Source organism: Lagopus muta, chromosome 3 (assembly GCF_023343835.1).
Source record: "Lagopus muta isolate bLagMut1 chromosome 3, bLagMut1 primary, whole genome shotgun sequence".
NCBI classification, from domain to species: domain Eukaryota; kingdom Metazoa; phylum Chordata; class Aves; order Galliformes; family Phasianidae; genus Lagopus; species Lagopus muta.
Window position 1 is genome coordinate 4892822 of NC_064435.1, and position 19636 is coordinate 4912457.

Here is a 19636-nt window from a genome sequence, read left to right on the forward strand (position 1 = left end):
TTGAGGGAATGTTAAAGTGACAATCTAACAGCACTGATGAATGCTTCCTGTGGTTATAAATTCTTCTGGGAAAGAGAAATTCTGCAAACTTTTCAGATCATTTGGTAATCTCAACTCTCAGAAATCATTACTTAGGTCGGGTCAGCTTATGTAGGCAAAGGAAAGGCTAAATATAACATCTAGGATGTGTATTGTATGATGTCTAATAGCTTGTAATATACCCTTATAGTCTCAGTTGGAACAATCCCTCGGCAACTTGCGGGATGCTGAACCACTGACTTGAAGCTGTCATTTATTTGTAGGAGCACTTCATCTACCATTTTTACTTTGAAAGTTATCATTAGCATCATAAATTCCCCTTGGGGAAAAAAAAAAAAAAAAAAGGAGGAAAATGGAAAATGTTGTATTGAGAATTTCGTAAGTTGGAAAAAGAGTTTGGAACTTAGCAACGTGAAATAGAACAGGGTACGGTGGATGGATACTTTGTGTTTAGTGCACATGAAAATATTACTAGTAACCTATTATTAGATGTTGAAGGGAGGCATATCTGGTCTGCAGATGGTATTTGATACAGAAAGGTCAGCATCAATCACAATGGAGGGGGAATGATCAACAGAAAGTGCTGTAAGTTTTCTTCCCAGATTCAGACAGAGTAGTGGCAAATGAGATTTTACTCTGAAGTTCTACTTTCAGAATATTCCCGCTTCTTATAGGCTGCCAGTATAATGAGCAGTTGTAGCATTTTCCTTAAGGCTGCTTTAAAAATGGCCTGCTCACATTCACTTAGCAAAATAGCTCAGGAAAGTGAATTTATTTTGAACTCTTTATCACAGTTCATAGCAATGTAGGTCTAAATAAAGGATTTTTATCATGATGAAGTGACAAATGAAATGCAAATTGAATCTTCTCAAAAATCAAAGTAGAAAAGAGATAATTACAGTAAAGTACATTGATAATAAATACTTTAAAGAAAAGAACCCCCAAATGAGTATACAAGATGTGCCATTGATAACTAACAGAAGGTGTCTAGTTAGTGCTAATTTCTGCGCAGGAGGAGATGGCTGGCAGAAAGCCAGCAGAGGAAAAGTTTTAAGTCTAGGTTTTCTGTTGGTTATAAAGAGGGAGCTTCCACAGAGATGTGCACAACTGGTTACTGTCATGTCACAGAATCACAGAACAACTGAGTTTGGAAGGGGCCACTTGGAATCATCTAGTTCAACTGGTCCAAGCAGGGCCACATTGCCCAGAATCACATCCAGGTTTGATTATCTTCAGAAATGGGACTCCACAACCTCTGTGGGCATCTGTTATTTTTTTTCAAATTACATAAGGAAAAATTTTATTTTCCTTTTACTTTTTCAAAATATTCCTTTTCTGTTTCAATCAAGTCCAAAGTAAAAGAGTAAAACTGAATGCAAAACTTACTAAGCAGGGCTTTCAGAGAGTATTTCAGATCTGAACCAGCTCTGATATCTCCAACTTCTGTCTCATGCACATTAGAAAACAAAGCCAAAACTCCCAGCAGCTTTCATTCACAGTTGTGTGAAGTTACATTTGTTTTACCCTAGAGTATGAGGCCCGATTGCTTGGCACAAATAATACTGAGATGTATTCTCTGGCCCGTGTCTTACCATCACATGGGAGCAAAATGCTGATTTGCATGATTTAGGGAAGAATTGCAGATGTTTAGCTGCAGTAAACCTGCTGGTCCATGCAGGAAGAGATCCAGCACTCTTGGGTACCCTGATGAGCAAACCTCTGGTAATACTGTGAACCAAGCTAAAAGTTGTATTTAAAGTATGGTTCTGAAAGTGTTTTTTGTTTGTTTGTTTGTTTGTTTTTTTCTGTTTGTTTTTTTTTGTTTTTTAATTGAAAACTTCTTAACTTGCCAAGAATACAGCACATATGTTATTGCACTTCTGTAGATGTGCATAAACAAAATTTGCTGGCCAGTTTTCCCCTCTCAGGTTCATCACTCACTATTACTCACATACATCGACTGTTCTAGTATGGATCTGAGAGATACTTTCTCCTTGCTTGGGCATGAAGGCAAGGGGAGAATAGAAAAGACAAGGGGATGCGTTTTCCCTCGTTTTTCCTCTTGTTATTACTGTCAGCATAAGGAATGTTGGTTTAGTAGCCAGACTTTTTTTCTTCTAGCCTTTAGCTTAGTGGGAGAATTGCTGCAGTCCTTCTGCTGTTTGCTATTCATTTTTAAAGAATCCTTTCATAGAATCATAGAATGACTTAGGTTGGAGAGGACCTTAAAGCCCATCTAGTTCCAATACCACCTCCCATAGGCAGGGTTGCTGCTCATCCAGTCAGGCTGCCCAGGGTCCCATCCAACCTGGCCTTGAATGTCTCCAGGGATGGAGCATCCACAGCCTCCCTGGGCAGCCTGTTCTAGCATCTCGCCACTCTCTGAGCAAAACATTTCTTCCTAGCATCTAACCTAAATCTCCTCTCTTTTACTTCAAAGCCATTTCTCCTCCTCCTATCACTTTCAGACTGTGTAAGAAGTCAGTCCCCCTCCTGCTTATGTTTCCTTCAGTACTGAAAGGCCGCATTGAGGTCTTCCTGGAGCCTTCTCTTGGCCATCCAGCCAATTCCTTATCCAGTGAGTGGTCCATCCATCAAGTCCATTTTTCTGCAGTCATAGAAGGCCACTCGATTAGTAAGGCATGATGTGCCTTTGTGAAACCATGCTGGCTGTTTTGAATTGCCTACTCAGCTGAAGCAAGAAGGCCTCATCTACAGGGTTCCCATTATCAGGAGTCCTAGAGTAGATCCCAACCACCGGATGTCCTTTATTGATGCAGTCCCACAAGCTCTCAGCCTATTCATGGCTATTTCTCAGAAGTAGAGAACATTTCACTTTCACAACATTACACTTTAATATCTGTACTCACTTTGTGAAATTTGCTTGGAATAATAACAAGTATTAAACAAACTAGAAAGGGACAAATGAGTATGAAAAATATGTTGAATCAGCCTTTTTTTATTAATAAGGCTGGTACACGTGAGCAGGTCTGAGCCTGATACATGGGGATTTTTGCCCTTTTTCTTTACAAGCATTGACATGAAATTCAAAGTTAGGTGGATCGCCTCCATGTTTTCCCTCAGCCAGTCAATTAACAGGAACATTAGTTTTTTTTTATAAATGTCACGCTGCTTATAAAATTAACTTGGTGTCAGTTGTTTTTCCCCTGGAACTAATTTTTATAGCAGGAGGAGAAGTACTAAAGTGTATAATTTTTTGGATCTGAACAAGATTTGTTCTGATAGGGTAATAACCGTATGCTTATAAACAGATGGGATATCATTTATTTTCTTTGGACCTGCTTTCTTTCATCACAAACATTTTATGTGAAATACAACTGCTTATGAGTAAAGTTTTTCTGGTCACTCACCCCAGTGAGATCTAACAGTCGTGTATGGGAATCACATCACTGCCACAGGTTGTCCTGAGCAAATATTGAGTGATAAAATTCTTTGCATTCTTGTAAATCCAAGGGAAGATTATTGTTAGGGTTCTGATGGTCTTGCAGTGTGTAAAACTAATGTTCCTTTTACTTTGCTGCAATTTTAGGTTTGAGTAAAGGAAATTACTGGGAGTAGAAAGGTATCTAAAGATGTGTCATTATGGTTGACCTCAGAAGATCTTTGGATGATGGAGTTTTAACCTTTGAGATTCCAGCCAATGTGTTTGGTGTTTTCTCATGACTACATTGAAATGTTCTGATCTTCTGGCATTGTACCTGAATTGTTGTGGAATTTGACAGTTGCAGGAAGAGGGTGTTAAGAAAATTACTACTTTGCTGTTGAGCACTCTGGTGTAAATATGGGAAAAAGAAACAACAAAACTGGGGATGAATATGCCTGTGCAGGGGAAGCGTGGTACATTTCAAGAATGCCTACCTGCTATCCTGGTGCATATTTCTATTCAGTTAAGGTTGCTGTATTTTCTTGTTATTGTTTGTTTAGAAAGCAAATCTTTATCCTTTTGTATTGTACTTTGTTCAGATACGTGTATTGTGTTCTTTATGACAGTTATGTCAACCTTGGCTTTTGTGAGGGTACATAACTGGAAAAGTAGGCTGTTAATTGTACACTCAGCAGATTTGATCTACAGGCATTGGCAGACTGAAAACATTGAGTCACAAGAATACCTATGTTCCTACAGAGTCATTTATTACCATCTTTTAAAAAGAGATTCATCTTACAGAACCATAATACACTCACAAAGACAGATGTAAACCTAAAGTCCAACTGCCCAAACTTTGAAGTGAAGTTCCAACCCCTCTGCCACAGGCAGGGACACCAACCTCCAAATTTGGTACTAGAGCAGGTGCCCAGGGCCCCATCCAGTCTGGTCTTGAACACTTCCTAGGGCATCCACAGCCTCTCTGAGCAGCCTGTTCCAGCATCTCACCACTCTCTCTGTGGAGAACTTTCCCCCGACATCTTCCCTCCTTGAGCTTAAAACCATTGCTCCGTGTCCTATCACTGTCTACCCTTGCAAAAAGCTGATTCCCCTATGATGTGTACCATTTGTCTGCTCTTTAGAACAGCTGATTTTCTGAGTGGAATAGCTGTTTGGCACTTCTAGTGATTGCATGCTGCACATCAGACTGATAGCAGACTGATAGTAATGCAAGTGCTGATATATTGGTGTATCCTCCTCATGTCTTGGAATGGTTATATGGTAATCCTGTAGAATTAAAGAACAACAACAACAAAAGCAAAAAAAGATACCGCTGCTCTAAAATGAAGGTATAAAGACTAATGAACAGGAAACATGCAGAAAGAAAAAGTATCAAACCAGTCTGATTTTTCATGAGAAAGTGACAAGCCTTACAGGGAGAGAATAATTAGTAGGTGACATATTTTGGAGTGTTTCATAAGGTACTGGACTTTCCTTCTAATGATACTTTAGATTGAATAAATGTTTAAATCCTTCTTCTGTACGGTGAATGTGTAAGTCAATGGAAAAATGTTTTCAGAGAATACTTATGAGTGGTTTGTTGTCAGACCAGGAGAACGGCACTCAGCAAAGACTTTTCCTCATTAGTCTTTATTACCAACCCAGATGGTGGACTAGAATGCATTCTTATTAAATTTGCAGATGCAAAGAAGCTGGGAGAGATGGCAACTGTATCAGAATGCGGAATTGAAATTCAGAATTACTTAACTGAACTGAAAAAGTAAGAACATGCAGTACTTTGCTAATTCTCTGGTATGCCTTTCCAGTAGGATATAGACTTACTATAGAGAATTTGAAGTGCAGTCGTGGTTATGAAATCTACACAGCATGATATGAGGGAATAATGAGAGAGTTGGGGTTGCCATCAGAGAAGACAAGTAAGCACATAACGAGAGATCTCTTATGTCTGCTATAAAAGAGATGGAAAGGAATAAGATTATTTGTGTTTCTGGTTAAAACAAATGTTGAAGTAAAGTTTCAGTAAAAGGGATTTCTACAGAATATTTGAAATAGTAGTAAGTTTTTTACAAAACTGGGGAAGAGACTGTCTTGGGAGGCTGTAGTGGTTCTGCCATGGAAGCCTTGGAGACCCAGTTAGACAGAAATGTCTCAGGAATGATTAGGTGGAACAAGAGCCCCTTGAGGGAAGAGGAGATGGAGCAGATGTCTTCTTCAGGATCAAGATCTTGTAATTTTCGTGACAGTCTTGCAAGGTTGCCATATGCAGTACACCAGAAATTTATGTGATCATCCATCCTCACCATTTTAATTGGTGGGTGTGTCTTCAGGCATATAAACTTGTCAAGCTGTGTCCTCCATTTTTGATGAGTGAATAAATTAGATCTTTTATTTTTACATTTATTAGACTATAAAGGCTTTCCTTGCCTATCAAAACAGAGACTTAAGCATTTGCTAATGGCTTGTAAGAAGCCAATGAAGCTTGAATTCAGTTCTTTTCATTTTGACAACTGTTATTGATATGAAGTGTAATGAAAACAGCCTGTCTGTTGTTAGGCTTTTAGTTACTTGGTATGCTGTTTCCAGCCTTTAATTTACAGGGATGAAATAATTGACCTTGTATCTTTACAGGACTGACTGGGAATTTAGGACTGAAGTTATGTTTTGTTTAACAAGTAGCTCTGAGAATATATAGACTTGTGTCTTTAGTAAACAGAGTATGGCCTGATTCAACATTCTCCTGGAAAATGTTCATTCTTGACAGATTTCTGATTCCACAAATACAGACTGAAAAAACCTTGTGGATGATTAGTAGTGAAAAATTCAAAGCAAATGAAAATATACGTTAATATCACTTTTTCTGTTTAAGTTTTCATGGCAAATGTAGAATATTTGGCTTTGCTCACCTTCAGCTGTGAGTACCTGTGAAATAGCATGCTATCTAGTGTAACAATTAGAATTATTTTATTAGTTTAGTGTAATTATTGTTTTCTGAATTTGTGTCTAATTACTATAAAAGTTCTTGGTTACCTCATAGATGTAATTATCCTTTTAAAAGAGTCTGAGGATAACTGCTGAAAGCATGTAAGCATTCCAAAGCTCCTTGAAAGATCTGTGCCATCACAGCAAGTCACTGTTTTTCTGTTGTTGCAGTTAATGATGGATTTCTGTCAGTGGAAGGAAACGTGGTTGCGTATTAGTTGAAACGCAGCTAAGTTTTGCTGAGATTTGCAGTAGTGAAGGATGTGACATGGAGAATTTGAGAAATCAAAAGCTATTTCTTGCTAGCAAAAACCTGACACCTCCCCTTCCTCTGTACATTTTGAGCTGTGCCCCATCCTACTGCTCAGATGCATGTAGTATATTTGGGTATGTCTAATCACAATTTATATGTAATTATTTTAAATTATTAGTATAGAGAGTTTTGCAAAGGGCGTGTTTTCTTGGATGAGAAAGGTTTTTGACAACTATCAGCAAAGAGTATGGCTAAATTTGCTACCAAGAAAGCCTAGCTTAGTCATTTGGCAAGGGATAATCTTACATAGCTTAGAAGCCTAAAGATTTAGACTTGAAGCGCTTTTTGCTGTTTCATTACACAGGCATTGTCGTACAGCTCTCTTTTGTTTTGACTCGACAAGGACTATGCCAAATTATTTTCCCTAGAAGAGTTTATTTTCCTGTTTGAAAAGGCAAGTTGTACTGAGAGACATGCTGGTAGTCATCTACTGAAGTTTCTTTTCCCATCTACTTCCCATGCATCCATTCTTCTTGCTTCAAGTCTGCCTGGTCCCTTAAATCCTTGCACAGTTTTGCACACAGATTTATTGTTGAAAGTATATTATTAGTACAGTGCCTAACACAGAGCCTCTGGGTGGCACCACGACATGAATAATGATAATTATAATGAGTCGAGTCAGCCATTAAATCACTTCACCTTCAAATCTTGGCTACGTGTGGAAGCCTTTTTTATTTCTAGAGCTGACTTCTTCCAAATCTAAAATTCATTACTCTGTGCATTTTTCATCTCCACAGACACACTGCTGCTCAGTGAAAATTGGGCCACAAAAAGAAACTGAAAAAGCTTTAATTAAAAAGCAAATAGCATTTTTCAGCAGGGAAAAGAAGTGGTGAGATCTCCCCCAGGCTTTTCGTGCTAAAAAAAGATTCTTCTATTTTTGTTTCTCTTCCCTTTTAAAATCCACCACCTACCTTATTTATTCATCCCTGCTTGGAGTTTACTGATCCAGTTGTAAGAGAGGTATTCAAAATTAGCAGCTGTGCTGTGGCAGCCTTGAGGGGTATATGGCTTTCTTCTGTAAAAAAGAAATTGCAGGCACTGCACATTACTTGAGCAGCAGCTCAGCCAAGAGAATAAAGCTCTGATAGTGGCAGTACCTTTTATTTTCAATATTTAATTGCCCCGTGTTTAAATACAGAGTATGTCTGGCAGCAAGCAAAGCAGGTGTGACAAGGTGTTTTGTTTTATGTTTCAGAACAGAACAGTTTGGTTGGTGAAGACAAAGTGAAATGCAGTGGTTATTGTCTAATTTCTCATTTCCACAACAGCATCATACGTGTTAATGACTGTGCTATTGAGGTTTTGGGAGACAACTAATAAATTCTGTATACACTTCTTTTACCGTATTACTTCTTCTTTGAATAAATAACACTTTACCACATGTCCAGATTTTGCTGTTTAGCTGAGTGGTGGTAGAACTGCCCTGAAAGCTTCTCCCTGCAGTTTATTCTTCAGTATTCAAAATCAAAATGATGAAAGCCCTTTGCAGTATATTAGCAGTGCGATGACCACTTTGAAATCAACCGTGCTCTTACTTTGTACTTCATAAGAGCATATCTCGTTCTATTAGATTTTGCTGTAATTGGCATATTTATTGGCAGAGTTAAGAAAATGACTTGGTTAGGTGGGCCCTAGGAGCTGATTACTTCTTAACTACTGAATAGTTGAACTAGTGGAAAATTCCAGCAGCAACTGTGGTGAAGAGGAACTTCATTCACCTTTCTTCATATCAGTAAAATACAAGATCTATTTTATTAAAATGAAACCATTCTGACTTCTTCTCTAAAGCTGGATGGTGTATTTCTAAGTGCTCCACGTGCCACTGGATAATTCCATGCACGGGAATATGTGTGTCATCCCACAGCATGATTTGATCTTCCCAGAGATGAAATCTTAGTTTTATTGTAGTAGGTAAGATGTGGATTTTTGGTTGAATGTTAACAAGGATTTCACCTTTGATGTCACATTGAGATGGTAATGACATCAACTTGTGCCTCTTGGATTTAGGGAATGTCTTGACTGTATTTTGTTAATGGACATCTAAAATTATTGAGAATTATTATACAGAAAATGTCTGAAAGTTGCTTATTCTTAAAATGTTGAATGTGATCTACACTGAGAATATCACATACTTCTCTGAAATTGCAGTTTGTGGAATTCTGAGGTGACATGTAAACACTGACTCTAAAATGGCTACAAACTACGGCTTGATTGTTCTGGAAACTAAAGTGCTTTTCAAATTGCATTTGCAGTTTTGGAGATTTTTTTCATTAATAGACGTAACCTGGAGGCTGTGGCCTGTAGGTGACCTCTGCTGTCTGTATGAATGTTTAAAGTTGCTCTGTGTAAGTCTCTTGAGATAGGATTCACCTGGTGAAATGCGCCTCTTTACGGCATATCAAAATGGAGAATTTTCATTTCCTTATTTTCAAACTCACGGGGACACTCACAAAAACTTTTTTTGTATAACAAAAACTCCAATCAATCACTCAATATTTTCTCCTACCTCAGGGCTCTTGTTCATCCTCCTAACTAAGAACTGATTCAACCCTAACTCAGCAGATGCAGTATGATAAAAATGCAGCTGGAGGTGATTTGACAGCCTATTTATTTTACTTTTAATACTTTTAAACTTGACTAGTTATGACAGTCATATGAAAGAGACCTCCTCCTTTTTGTCAGGGTGTGGATATTAGATAGTAATCCTTCAGAGCAATCTTAACATAGTGGGCTAGCTTTGCATTTGAGAACATGTAAAACCATTCCTGCTTGTAATAGTTTATAACCTTCTGCTATTGAAGTATGCATAAAACTTTAAGATTTATGGTTTAAAGTCTTTCACTAGTATAAAACCTGTTGAAGTTATCAATCTTATTATAGACTACTAGATACCTCTTAACTCTTCGGAATGCTTCTTGTCAGGAGCTCCAAAGTGCCTCCTTGCTTAGCACTTCAGTGCATAGTTACTAGTGATTGCAATGAAATTTGCATTGTGATTGATCTTATTAAACACTGCTGATAAAATAAAAAAGTCTGACTCTGTGGAGTGAACAGTAGTGACTAAGTAATAGTTCAGGTTGGAAGCTGTATGCAGAATTACTGTAGTATGGGAAAATATAAACTTCAAAAAAAACATTTTTCTTAACCATGCTGTAAGTTGATTGACCTTATTATACCATATAAGTATGCTGGTACATCCTCAGCCTCTCTGGGCAACCTGTGCCGTTGTCTCACCACCATCACAGTCAAGAATTTCGTCCTAATATCTTGATTACATCTATCCTCTTACAGTTTAAAGCCACTTCTCCTCATCCTATTGCTACCTGCCCTTATAAAAAGTCCCTCCTATAGGCCTCCTTCAGGTACTGGAAGGCCGCTATAAGATTCCCCTGCAGCCTTCTCCAGGCTGAAGAGCCGCAACTCTCTCACCTGTCCTAGTAGGGGAGGCGCTCCAGCCCTCTGATCATCTTCATGGCTCTCCTCTGGTCTTGCTCCAACATCTCCATGTCCTTCTTGTGTTGGGCGCCCCAGAACTGGATGCAGTACTCCAGGTGGGGTCTCATGAATGCAGAGTAGAGGGCAGAATCATCTCCCTTGACCTTCTGGTCACACTTCTCTTGATGGAATCCGGGATAATCCAGGATATGGTTGGCTTTCTGGGCTGCAAGCACACATTTTTCTGCTCATGTTAAGTCTTTTATCTACCGACACCCCAAATCCTTCTCCTCAAAGGAGCTTGCAGGCCAATTCTCCACCCTGCCTTTACGTGTGCTTGGGACTGCCCCGATCCAGGTGTAGGACCTCGCACTTGGCCTTGCTGAACTTCATGAGGTTGGCATAGGCCAACCTGAAACCCGTTCAGGTCCCTCTGGATGTCACCCCTTCCCTCTAGTGTCAGCTGTACCACTCAGCTTGGTGTCAGCTGCAAACTTGCTCCTCCTCATCTCCCTCGACCTGCTGGCCATGGTCTTTTCAGTGCACCTCAGGATACCTTTGTCCTTCTTGGCCACAAGGGCACACTACTGGCTTATGGCCAACCTGTTTTCCACAGGATGCCAAGGTCCTGTTCTGCAGAGCTTCTTTCCAGCAGGTTAGCCTCTAAGCTGTACTCTTGTGAGGCTATTCCTCCCTTGGTGTAGAAGTCTACGCTTACCTTTATTGAACCTTGTAAGGTTCCTTTCTGCCCAACTGAGGAAAGTGTATTCAGGTTCACATGTGCTTCAGATTTTCCTGCTTTTCCTTATTTCTACTGTATAATTTATATTATCTGGCTCTATTTTATTTTAGGAACAGATTGTTGTATATAGACTGATTTTTTGAGAATCCCTGTGTTTATGCCCTTGTAGGCAATATCTTTCACCTTTATCATACCAGACTTCTCATCCTTTTCTCTTAGGATCCCCTCAGAAGATACATCTCCATTAAGATGCCAAAAAACTTATAGATAAATGATAACTGTGTGTTTTAAAGGCTTTTAACACAAAGGGAGCATAACCACATTACCTTCTCATTTATGCATCATTCCATTTTCCCTTCTTTTTTTTTTTTTTTAACTTCTAAATTGGCACATTGATGACACGCACAAAAAAAAAAGAAAAAACTGAATTTCAAGCAGTATCCTGGTAACTGTCATTTAATTGTCATTTTTCTGAAATTGTTACCTACAAATTGTTTCAGCATCTGTGCTCAACTTCCACATTGAAAACAAATCCTAAAATCATCTTTAAGAGATTGTTTGCAGACCAACTGGGCATTAGCAACGCTCTAAGATGTGAAAAATGATACTTTCAAGTAAGTCTGTCTAATTAAAATACTGTTAAAGGAAGAGAGGGGGGGAAATGGCTTCAATAGAAGTTAATGATGTATGAATGTGTCCGTGTTATCAAATGCATCTCGCCGTTTTTACATTTTGTAAATGCGGTTTCTGAAGTGGTCACAATGGAAGTGCAAAGCACCAGAATTTTATAGCAATACTTTATCAAGTATTTCTGACTCACTGGGAACAGTGATGGTCTCTCCTAAGCTTCAGCTGTTAGGGCTACTATCAGCATTTCTTCTCCATGATAGATGACCGCTCAGATTTTCCTTTCAGTTAAAATTACTTTGGTGTAAAATGCTGTAGATTTTAAAATGGGAGAGCAGACCATTTATCCAGTCCTTGCTATTTGTAATATTTCTCCTTTAATACTGCATGGAAAAATGTTCCCTCTACGCAGAAACAGATTGTAGGCATTAGACAATTTGGTATCATAAACTATATTTCTGCTCTTAAATACACTGTTGGGAAAGAAGAAGTGACCATCCGGAGTTCTCCAGGAGTGGAAAGATCTATCTGTGATATCTGAAGTTCAGTAAATTGAATAGGAAAGTAAAATGATTGTGCTACTCTGGAGTATTAAACTAGAAGGAACTCTGCGATAACTGCAGAATAAATCAAAAGTCAGGTTCTCCCTTGCAGAAGAGCAGAGCAGGAGGGAGGGTGGCAGCTTGTGTAATGCATCTTTTCCATTTTCCAGTGAATTGTGTTCCTCTTGGGATGCTCTTATCTGCCTTCGGTGTGGCTGGGACCTACTGCAGGTGTTTGCTCACCTGTCTGGGTGAGCGATAGGAGCAGCCATGCAGGGCACAGACTTCTCCAGCCCACAGGTTGTCTTCTAACCACAGCTGGCAGTTGAGAAAGGAGTGGAGGGTGCAGAACATTGCAAAGTCATCTTTCCCGGATACAAGCATCCTAGATTTACATGCTCAGCTTCTGGGAACCAGCAGGACTTTTCTCAGCTGCAACTACAGTGAGCTATTAATAGCTGTTAATGGTGTAATCCTACACAAATCAGCCTAACCTCCTTTTTAGCCTCTGTGCTCACAGTCCCTGTAGTATCCTGTGGTGGTGATTCCTGCAGTTGTGCTGTAGGAAATGCTTTTTCTGTTATTTGCTTTACATTCCTTGCTAAGTTCCTTAATTTGTACTCCCAGTTGTGTTACGTGGAACTGTGAAAGAATTGGTTTCTCTTCATCATTATCTTATAATTCATGATTCTACATGTATCAGATGCTTTTGTTGCCTGTTTTACCAGCTGCAATATCAAAAATACCGATGTTTTTTCTCCTGTTAGATGTGCCATTTTTCATCTTTTTACGTCATCCAGTTTTTACTGTTCAGCTCTATTTGAGATGGTGTTGTCTGCAGAGCCTGAGTTATGGGTACACCACGAATTTCAGCATAGTGGCACACCAGTGTTTTCTCTCCTGCTCTCGATCTTGCTCATTATTAATGTTGCACATGGTGTTTTCTTTTGGTATTTCTTTCAGTTTTCATGGAACTGTCTACGAGTTCTCTTCCCTGGGTGATGCAGACCAACTGAGAACCTTTCAGCTGCCATTTTATCACCTCATCATCAGAGCATACAATGCTATAATTTTTCACAGAAAGCTTTTGTTTTTGATTATACCGAAAATATTTCTGTTGTCAGCCAAACTCACCCCTATGTGAGTCAGTCCTTTCCTAGATCTTATGTTTACTTTTTTAGGCTGCACTGCTCCCCTGTGTGTTCCACTGCTGGTGAAACCTGGTGAGCTATGCTTTCAGCAATCTTACAAAGCTTTTTTTCCCTACAGTATCAAAAAATAATTCTCTTTTAGAAGCTTTTCAGTGATCTGTAAGTAAAGGATTTGTTCATCTTCTGTAATCACCCATGAAAAAGCAGTGAAAAAGCATCTTGAAGATTAAGAACCCCATCCCCCCCTTCTCCTGATCCTTTGTCTCTGTTAGGAAGGAGGCTCACTATGACCACGTGTTGTGAAAGGTTTGAATGGCCATTGCTTGTACTGTCCCTCTTTTGTGGATTATGAGGACTTAGTGATGGATGGTCATTAATCTTGAGATATTGCTCCTAAATGCAAATAGCCATTTTTTAAGGAAAGTTTACAAAACTGTGCAATGATTTTTTTGCTGCAACTGATACAGTTTTATGAGTCTTTAGAGAGAAAAATAGCAAACAAGTAACTATTGTTCATATAATATTCCAGATATTTAGATGCACATAAGTGCTGTTTCCCTTTGCTGGCTTGCTCTACGGCTCTGGTCTGGCCATCAGAATGGAGTAATGCTGACATGTTTCAGTTTTATGACCCTTTTCTTCAGTGCTAAAACTTTGCCTGATCAATGCTGCTATATTTAATGTCCTTTGGTATATTTCCATAAGTTCTTAGTCCTTGTTGCTGTTGCAGAATAATACTCTAGAAAGCATAATGTATCAGAAATTAATATTAAAGTATTTTTTATTATTATTATAATAGTGAGTTCTAATGGATGCGGTGCAAAGCGTTTACCAGATCCGTCAAGGTATTTAAATTTCTGATTTTTTTTCAAGAGGAAGCCAAATTCTATCAGTGCAAGGAAGATGTGTTTAGCAGTGCTGGTAGGCAGGATGTCCTCTCTTGAAATACTGCTGCTTTGCAAGTGTGCCGAGGTTCTCGTACTACAAAAGTCATAAAGCTATTCAACCCTTCCCACAGCAGGGGCATTGGAACCACATAACCTTTAAGGTCCCTTCTCACGTAACCATTCTGTGATGATTGTGTTAGAGAGCAACCAGAGAAATGCTGTGAAGATGGGGGAAAGGTCTGGAGGGCAAAGTGTGTGAGGAGCAGCTGAGGTCCCCTGGTTTGCTCAGCCCAGAGCAGAGGAGCTGAGGGGAGGCCCGATGGCGGCTGCAGCTCCTCACAGGGAGCGGAAGGCAGCGCTGAGCTCTGCTCTGTGTGACAGCGACAGGGCTGAGGGAACGGCATGGAGCTGCGTCAGGGGAGGGGAAGCTGGGGGTTAGGGAAGGGGTCTGCACCAGAGGTCAGTGGGCATGGAATGGGCTGCACAGGGCAGTGGGCACGGCCCCGAGCTGCTGGAGTTCAAGGAGTGTTTGGGCAGTGCTCTCAGACATAGGGTTTGGATGTGGGGTGATTCTGTGTGGAGCCAGGAGTTGGACTCACTTGTTCTTTCCAACCTAAGGTACACTTCTGGAAAATCATAACTGTTTGTAATGAGGATGTATTGCTCTTAGTTTCTAGTAAGCACTTGTTACTTTTACTAGAACTTAGTTCAGGTTTGCTGATGTATCTAGACAGTCTTACCAGCTCTGAAGGTTAGAACTATAACCTTTAAATTAAAACTCCTGAAAGAAGGGTCCAAGCTATATTTGCAGGGAAAAACTTCAGTAATAAAACTCACCACTGAACTGATGCTCCATTAAGAACAACATGAACCTGTACACAAAGTCATGAAGACTCCTTTTAAAGATCAAACAGAGAGTGCAATCATTTTTTAGACATAAATTAAAATCAAAATATAAATGTCTTATTAAGATACGCAGAGACAATTCAGAGGTGACACCTTTCTGGCTCGGCAGTGGTTGTCACTTCGTAATGAACAGTTGAAAGATTTGTCGCTTTTAGAGCTTTCATTACTGTACAGACCAGATTGTGAACTACTCGTTGGGCTGCAGGTCAGGCAGACGTGTTGCTGTGGCTGTGATTCCTGTTACAGATGCAGTTGGCACTTTTCTTCCCGCTCCTATTAGCAGTTATTTTCCAGCACTTTCACTCTTCTGTTTACTCAGTTACCGGTAGCAGAGTTGGCAGCTCTCATTTCCCAGGACCCAGTGCAGCATTACGTGACTGCAGGATTTATTTCGGACTGACTTTCAGACACTTTTTTCTTTCCTCACCACTCTTATTGCAGAGCCATGGTTAACAAACCTCACTGCAGATATGCCTGGCAAGTAGTCTCATACTGAGAACAGCAGCAATGAAGATGACTCTAGTTATACCTATTAATTACTTCTTTTTCCTCAAATGGAAGATGGTTTCGAGTGCTTTCCACACTTCTAGGGGAGGTTGCCCATTTCTTGATGCTGCAGTATCATTCCTGCAGTGAACAGGATTGCAGAAAAGCATGCACTTCTCTAGCAGACAGCTTTCTAAAAATTGTTTGGCATGCTCCAGACTACTACGCAACATGGAAGGGGAAGAGGATTAGAGGAGATCCTACTGTAGTTTCTGCTGTAGTGGTTCCTATGTAGGGGTCAGCTGCTTCTCTCAGGTGGCAGCGATAGGATGAGAGGTAATGGCCTTAAGTTGTGCCAGAAGAGGTTCAGGTTGGATATTAAGAAAAATTTCTTATCAGAAAGTCTGGTGAGGTATTGGAAGAGGCTGCCCAAGGAGGTGGTAGAGTCGCTGTTCCTGGAGTTCAAGAAGATGGTAGGTGTGGCACTGAGGGACATGATCAGTGGACATGGTGGTGATGAGTTGATGGTTGGACTAGATGATCTTAGTCTTTTCCAACCTTACTGATTCTATGATTCTGTTATTCTTCACCATCCTACAAATCAGAAAAACTGAAAACTGACTTGCAGTAATATGTTGCAAATATTTCCAATAGACTGTGTCTTGTATGTATTTGTTTGCAGAGCAGGTCCATTACTCCATAGCACTTCCATTGTGCAAGATGTTGGGCTTCTGAGTATGTGATGCTGACTAATTGAAGGGGAGGTGATGCAAGATTCCCTTATCTGAAATCCTAGTAAAAACATCACTGTTGTGACATGGAGCCACTGCACAGCTGTAATGAACAACTTGCTGTATAGAAGATAATTAAAGCCAGTACTTTGTTTTCTTAGTGCCTGGATAAAGCAAACAGTTGTCAGTGATGCTAAAATCCAGTGGTTTCCATTGACACAGTTGTAGTTTTTGCTGAATTAAGCTGCATGTAGAGAGCTCCATGTCATTGCAGGTGACTTGGAGTCCTTAATTCATTAAATACCAAACTTCAGAGATCATTTGGCTCTTAATAATATATTTGCAGGGCTGGATGAAATTAGTTTGCACTTGCATGTTACCTTTTTTTTTCTTAATAATTCAGAAATTATTAAGTATGACTTACCCAAAGACCCTCTGGAGAAAGCATCCTAAGGAATAGAGCTTTGTAGCGCATCACGTGCTTATTTAATCTCTGGTTTACCATGTATTCAGTGGCGGTTTTCTCAGATCTCTGTAGGACTTCACAGCCAGAACTCAGGTACCAGAGAAGATAGGTTGTTTTTTTTTTAATTATTATTATTTTAAATTATTTTTTTTATTAAGAGAAGACTGCAAAGAGTGGAAGGAATTTTCATGAATGCTATTGGGATGAATATGCATTTTGATGTAGATATTAGAGTTAGTGCTTACAGAAACCTACATTTGCCAAGAAGCATTACCAATTAACATAGTTAATTTACAAGAAGCCATGTTAAAATTAGTTTGGGTTTGGAAGAGGGGACAGGGACTGAATTGTAATTAGAAAAAGAAATCACAGCTGCTATTTAGGGAACTGGTGGGGAAGTTTTCAGGTCTGTCTGTTGGAAGAAGCACTGCATTGCAGCTATGTCTTGTTCATTCATTCATTCCACTCTCAGTTTCATAGGATAGAGTTACTTTGATATTATGTATCACGATTTCCAAGCAATATTGATTACCCTAATCAAATTCAACTTTCTGCAGGCTAACATAATAATAAAAAAGGTCTCATTTTTCACAGTTTCTCGGAAAGGTGAGACTCTCAATGTTTCTTGAGCATCTAATGTTTGAGAAATTATGCTGATTTTCTCCAGTTAAGGGTTTGGCTCCTGCTGAGTAGAATTTGCACAAAGAAAAATGTCGACTTTCCCAGTTTGTATTAAACCCTGCATGTTGTTACTAAGCACAGAGAAAAAATCAAGGCATTTATCTTCACATATTGAAAAAACTTTCACACTAGGAATATATGAATGTTATCCATGAAGTAGTGAACGTCTCCCATATGTCTCTTTATTTTCTCAATGAAAAGTAAACTGCAGCTTATTTAGTAGATTCCTGAATAGGCCTGATGTTAACTCAGTGAATCTGCAGGTCCTTTTTGAATACGTTTCTTGATTTTATATATTATATTGAGCATATGGATTAGGAGAATATGTGTACCAATACTGAATGTTAGCTTAACTGCAGTACAGTGAGGTCCGTTGGCAAGGGCTGTTCAACACTACAAAGCTTTCAACAAGACAACTGCTCCCAGTATAGAGGAAATTTATGCTATCAAAATTTTTCCTTTCTTGAATAGCATAGTTAAATACTTCATAAGAGGTACCAAGCTCATACAGTGAAGAACTCTTTTACCAATGTATTTTTGCACATAGGGGAAAGGATTTGCTGTGCTGCCATCTGAATGGAGTTATGATTCTTTTAGCTTCATGAGTGAGCAAATTCCATCCTTGCTGTTAAGGGAAAACTTGATCAGTTCAAATACATGAGATCTGGACAGAAAGCATTCTGATTGATCCAGTCATTGGCATTTTGACCATCTTGAGGGGAGGTGGTGAGGCAGTCAGGGCTCTTAGGGTTCCTTTCTCAGGTGCCAGTCATTATTACAGTCATAGAATCATAGAATCACAAGGTTGGAAATGACCTATAAGATCATCCAGTCCAACTGTCTTCTCATTACCACTGCTGCCACAAGCTACTAAACCATATCTCGTAGCTCCTCATCCAATCCTTTTTGTGGATGTGCACTCTGATCTCAGCCTGGATAAGTCCCTGTACCTAAAGGGAGCCTATAAACAGGAGGGGAGTCAACTCTTTGAAAGGGTTGATAACTGCAGGACAAGGGAAAATGGTTTTGAGTTGAGGAAGGGTAGATTTAGGTTGGATGTCAGGGGGAAGTTCTTCACTATGAGAGTGGTGAGGTGTTGGAACAGGCTGCCCAGAGAGGTTGTGGATGCCCTGGAGGTGTTGAAGGCCAGGTTGGATGGGGCCCTGGGCAGCCTGGTCTAGTATTAAATGGGGAGGTTGGTGGCCCTGCATGTGGGAGGGGGTTGGAGCTTCGTGATCCTGGAGGTCCCTTCCAACCCTGGCCATTCTGTGATTCTGTGATCTCTATTGCCTCACATTTTATAAAGATATACTGGCAAAAGTTCTGTAGAGTCATTTAGGTCACACATTTTGATTTTATTTAAATAAATGTAACCTCATTACCAAAGGACTGGGACCTTATTGCCAGACAATTTACAAATAACAACTGTGAAGAACTCTGTTGTAGATCTCTGCAAGTGTAGTATTTGCAAAGAGCTCTGATTACATTTGTTATATTTTAAGCACTTCTGAGGAGCTGTCTAATGCCTCTGTGGCTTTTGTAAAGTGCATACAGGGCTTACAGAACTAGTTTGGTGTCTTCTGAACACATTAAATACTTACTTCTCTGTTTGTGTTCATAGTCAGAAGAAAAAAGCGTTTTTATTCTTTTTTTACAAGATTTGCTTTTAATTTCAGCATAACATTTCATTGACTTTTTAATGCATTTGCCACATACTGAGAGGGTCTGGATGTAAAGCAGTTCTATTTAAGGATTATTAGGAAAGGCAGGAATAGCAAACCTAGTAGCCTCTGCTTCCCATTCTCCATTAGAAAATGTGATCCATTGTTTTTGCTGACAAAATTATCTCCATATGAGCCAGTTCTAACAAGGCAAAAATTAAGAGCTTGCATTATAAATGAGCAGCAGGACCAGATGGACAGAGAAAATAGTCAGGTTGTATGCAAATATCAATGAAGGTGATTAGCAAAACAGTAAAAATACTTGGTGTTTATGTACTTTCATACTAATAAAGAGGACCTAACTGGAAAGGTTTTGAAGTCAGTTGGAGGTCTGTGGACTCAGGTGCTCTGCTTCTGTACAAAATCAACTCTTGGTTAGTGAGAGCATGATTCTGCCATGAGTGTTGTTATACCACCAGGTCCAAAATTCAAATCCATCATTTTCACAGATTTCTATAGCTTGAGGGATGAATGCATTATATTTCATTGAGGTAAACAGATACTGAAGGTAGGAGAGAACT

At 39.5% G+C, this 19636-nt stretch overlaps 1 protein-coding gene across 4 annotated transcripts in view; it reads left to right on the forward strand.

Annotated features, from left to right (window-relative positions):
- The window catches only part of TRAPPC9 (trafficking protein particle complex subunit 9), a 474287-nt gene that overhangs the window by 263011 nt on the left and 191640 nt on the right, over positions 1-19636 (forward strand). Inside the window, exon 23 of one of the 4 annotated variants that reach the window (XR_007376065.1) lies at positions 3590-11291. The exons of the other annotated variants lie outside the window; for them this stretch is intronic. The gene's annotated coding sequence lies outside the window, so the exon portion shown is untranslated. Of the gene's footprint in view, positions 1-3589; positions 11292-19636 lie in introns of those variants that run through there. 4 annotated transcript variants of the gene reach the window in all.